The sequence below is a fragment of the Podarcis muralis genome, chromosome 8 (genome assembly GCF_964188315.1).
Source record: "Podarcis muralis chromosome 8, rPodMur119.hap1.1, whole genome shotgun sequence".
Taxonomy (NCBI): Eukaryota; Metazoa; Chordata; class Lepidosauria; order Squamata; family Lacertidae; genus Podarcis; species Podarcis muralis.
Genome location: NC_135662.1, coordinates 1750296 through 1754948, shown reverse-complemented (window position 1 = coordinate 1754948; position 4653 = coordinate 1750296). Strand labels below are relative to the sequence as shown.

Below are 4653 nucleotides of genomic sequence, written 5' to 3'. Positions count from 1 at the left end.
CCCCCCGCCCGGCTCCTCCGCCCGCCCCCTCGCCCACACGCCCGGCCAATCACAGCCACGGGGCCTCGCGACCCGCCGCCCGTCAATGGCGCGACGTAGGACGGGCAGCCTCTCCCGACCAATCCCGTGCCGGCTCTCCTCAGAGACGGGACAAGGCTCCGGGAACGCCCCTCCGAAGCAGCCAATCGCCCCTCTCGGGGGGCGGGGCGCCGCGCCGCTGGGGCAGCACAAAAGACCACCTCGCCCCAGCGACGTTGGACTCGCTTTCCCAGAAGCCTCCGCCGGGGTGGGCAACGGCCAGGGAAAGCGGGAGTTGTAGTCCTCCGGCGTCGTGAGGCCCGCAGCCTTTCCCCAACCAGCCACTCCAGTCAGGCCCACCTCGCGCCGCAGGGGCGGATGGGAGTTGTAGTCCGAAAGGTGTGATGCTGTAACAGCTGAGTTAGGCCCACCTGCTCTGGAAGAGCCAGAGAATAGACCCACCGACTTGTAGGGACCCCCAGGGGTCATCTAGTCCAACCCCCTGCAATGCAGGAATCTCAGCTCAAGCATCTGTGGCAGATGGCCGCCCAACCTCTGCTTAAAAACTATTGGGGGGGGGGGGGGAAGGGTATAGAAATAGGTTAAAAATTAAGGATAAGGATTTGCTGAACTAACAATTTGAATTGGAATACAAGAAGGGGAGGTATGAGGAGGTCAGGGAAATATTCCTTCCAGTAGCACCTTAAAGACCAACTAAGTTAGTTCTTGGTATGAGCTTTCGTGTGCATGCACACTTCTTCAGATATCTGAAGAAGTGTGCATGCACACGAAAGCTCATACCAAGAACTAACTTAGTTGGTCTTTAAGGTGCTACTGGAAGGAATTTTTTTTTGTTTTGACTATGGCAGACCAACACGGCTACCCATCTGTATCAGGGAAATATGTTATTGAAAAATAAGCATTGTGAACTTTATGTGTTTTTAAACTTTTTTGCTTTTTTCTTTTTGATTCTTTTTTTATTGTATTAAATTTGAAAACTTTAATAAATATCTTTTAAAACAACAACTTCCAAGGAAGGAGAGGCCACCACCTTTTCGACAAACAGCTCTTATTCTAGTTATCTCCCGCTTGGACTACAGTGGTACCTCGGGTTAAGAACTTAATTCGTTCCGGAGGTCTGTTCTTAACCTAAAACTGTTCTTAACCTGAAGCACCACTTTAGCTAATGGGGCCTCCCGCTGCCGCAGCACGATTTCTGTTCTCATCCTGAAGCAAAGTTTTTAACCCAAGGTACTATTTCTGGGTTAGCGGAGTCTGTAACCTGAAGCGTCTGTAACCCGAGGTACCACTGTATTGCAATGCGCTCTACGTGGGGCTACCTTTGAAGGTGACCGGAAACTGCAATTAATCCAGAATGCGGCAGCTAGACTGGTGACTGGGAGCGGCCGCCGAGACCACATAACACCGGTCTTGAAAGACCTACATTGGCTCCCAGTAGGTTTCCGAGCACAATTCAAAGTGTTGGTGCTGACCTTGGAAGCCCTAAACAGCCTCGGTCCAGTAGACCTGAAGGAGCGTCTCCACCCCCATCGTTCTGCCAGGACACTGAGGTCCAGCGCCGAGGGTCTTCTGGTGGTTCCCTCCCTACGAGAAGTGAAGCTACAGGGAACCAGGCAGAGGGCCTTCTTGGTAGTGGCGCCCGCCCTGTGGAACACCCTCCCATCAGATGTCAAGGAAATAAACAACTACAGTACCTGACATCTAGAAGCCATCTGAAGGCAGCCCTGTTCAGGGAAGTTTTTAATGTGTGACATTTTAATGTATTTTTAATCTTTGTTGGAAGCCACCCAGAGTGACTGGGGAAACTCAGCCAGATGGGTGGGGTACAAATAATAAATTATTATTATTATTATTACTATCAAATCTCCCTTCCTGTAACTTGAGTCTGGGGATTTGGGTTCTCCCTTACAGAGCAGGAGAAAACAAGCTTGTTCCGTCCTCCATATGACAGCTGTTATAAGAAAAATACTGCTCCTTTTCCCTTATGGGGTATCTAAGAGCTCGTATAGTCCTTAAATAGGTTCTCTATCGGTAGGAGAAAATAACAGAGGCCAACCAGAGAATATTGAGAAGCAAGTAAGCCTGATCTTTATTAAACTGTTGCAACAGGGTCCTCACTCACCACACACAGGCGGCAGGAGAGGAACCTAGAACAATGGTGTGCAAGCCCTTTCATAGACTTTTTGAAATTGCCTCCCCTGTAGCTCAAGACCACCACCCAAAACATCATACATACATCACTGAAGGAGGCGGGTCTACAGCAGAAAACCTGTCTTCCAGGATACCTGCTAATGGTCACTGAATGCTTATACCTGGGCACCCTGGCCATTCCTTTGAGATGGTAAGTAGTTTAGTTCCTGAATCTCTTATATATATTCATAGTTTGCTCAGCTTAGCAGATAATTGCCAGACTGTATTTGAAAAGGTAGGTGTAAGCTCCTACGGTCCAAAGACAACTGGAAAGCTTTTCCCATTTCCTTCCTCCTTGCAAGGAAATACCGTATTTGAGGTCAATTTGGGAAAGTCAAAATGCCTTCAGGATTGCTCTCCTGTACTGTTTCAGACATTATACTTATGCATGTGTGTTTGCCTTGTACATTTATGAACATGTGATTTATATATATGACACCTTAGAATTCCTATAACAACAGCCCTTCAGATATTTGAAGGCGTCTAGCTAGCATATGTCCTCTCAGACTCCTTTTTCCCAGGCCAAACATACCCAACTCTCTAAAATGTTCCACATAAAGGGATGAAGAAATGCCTCCTTTGACCTGCCCTGGATTTTCCAACCTTCAGCTTCACAAATTCAGTCAGGCAACCATTTGCCATCACCCACCCGGCCAGATGTGTGTGCTTTCTCTTCCAGATTTCCAGCTGTCACAAAGCCTGGCTCCTAGCTCTTTTCCATGTGATGAATGGAAAGGGTCTAAGCCGCCTTGTTCAGTGGAGGGCTTAGGGCTGAGTCCTTTGTATTGCCTCCTTTTACTTTTATCTGTGTTACCTGAAAAGGGAGAGGAATTCAAATCCGCCTTCCTTTGTTGTTGTTGTTTAGTCGTGTCCTCCTCTTCGTGACCCCATGGATCAGAGCACGCCAGGCACTTCTGTCTTCCACTGCCTCCCGCAGTTTGGTCAAACTCATGCTTGCATCTTCGAGAACACTGTCCCACCATCTCGTCCTCCGTCATCCCCTTCTCCTTGTGCCCTCCATCTTCCCCAACATCAGGGTCTTTTCCAGGGAGTCTTCTCTTCTCCTGAGGTGGCCAAAGCCTTGGAGCCTCAGCTTCAGGATCTGTCCTTCCAGTGAGCACTCAGGGCTGATTTCCTTCTTCTTGCAGTCCACGGGACTCTCAAGAGTCTCCTCCAGCACCAGAATTCAAAAGCATCCATTCTTCGGCGATCAGCCTTCTTTATGGTCCAGCTCTCACTTCCATACATCACTACTGGGAAAACCAGAGCTTTTAGTTTACCACCTTCCTTAGTTTCTGCAATAGGCTGCAAACAAGAATGCAACAAAAACAGAAGCCCCTAAAAGGAACTGGAAGTCGGAGCAAAAGAGCAACAGGGTAGTAAAGAAGAGAAACATTTATTTGTCGTACAATTTTTGGACCTCCCTACAGGGGAGAAGGGGTGGGTTTGAATCTCCAGGTGAGCAAGTACGCCTTTATTTTTATTTATTTATATTAAGAAGACTATGAGTGCAGTTTGCAAGCTGCAGCCTGGCAGGATAATTCTCACATAAACTCTCTGGGGTCTGCCCCCTTCCCCTCTCCCAATTAACCTCCATCTCCAGGGCTCAGTGGTAAGAGGGAGAATCACCAGGACCCAGCCCTGTGACATCACCAGGGGATGCCCCAATGACATCAGCAGAAGCTTCCCCTAAGTCTAAGGTTTGGGTCCTGGAATCTCAGGGTCTAGGATGCTCACGACCAGGCAGTCCTATTCAGACGCTACTGTTCCTTGTTCAGGGAAATTCAGAGAAATGAAGATTTAGATGTGCTGCCTGTTCTTTTCTTAGGCTTGGCATTGCTTTTTGCTCCCATGTGCAGTACAAACAAGAAACAGGTGCTGAACTGGGTTTTATTTTTGTAGAAATCATTGCAGGCAGAAATCAGAGGAAGCTCTTGCTCCAGAGCTGACATCTCCAAGCCGAGAGATTTCTCCAGCTGTTGATTTCTACCTGTCATCAGTAGGCACAGGTAGAGCCCTTGCCTTTTAAGAAGTAGCAAATCAAAGACAATTAGGGGCCTCCCAGCATAATTTTAAGCATGTTTACTTGGATTTTCAGTGAGACTGCTGAGTCATTCTCTGGCCGCAAAAGAGGAAAATGTCTCTCTTAATGCCATGCTATTGCAAAGTACCTCCTTCCTCAGAAGGTCATTGTTGCGTACCTCAAATGGAGCACAAAGTCATTGCTTAAGTATTCTGCTGCCTCCAACATGCCAGAAATGCAGGTTTATAGGGTGGGATTCAATGTCACGCTGTGATCAACGTTCTGCCTCCACAAGCATTTCAGCTCACCAGACAGAGCCATCCCTATGCGTGCTGTTCCAGGGCTTATTCCGACTCCCCCAGAGTCAGTTTTGAGGGGGATGTCCCATTGCACAAGCTGAA

The 4653-nt window shown here is 48.2% G+C and overlaps 1 long non-coding RNA gene across 1 annotated transcript; it reads right to left on the bottom strand.

Moving 5' to 3' along the window:
• Positions 1–2102: 2102 nt before the first annotated feature.
• LOC144328654 (uncharacterized) lies at positions 2103–4223 on the bottom strand. The gene is made up of 2 exons (XR_013393844.1): positions 3513–4223; positions 2103–3071 (listed from the first exon to the last, which is right to left on the bottom strand). It is a non-coding gene; the product is annotated as an uncharacterized LOC144328654 (long non-coding RNA).
• Positions 4224–4653: the final 430 nt, after the last annotated feature.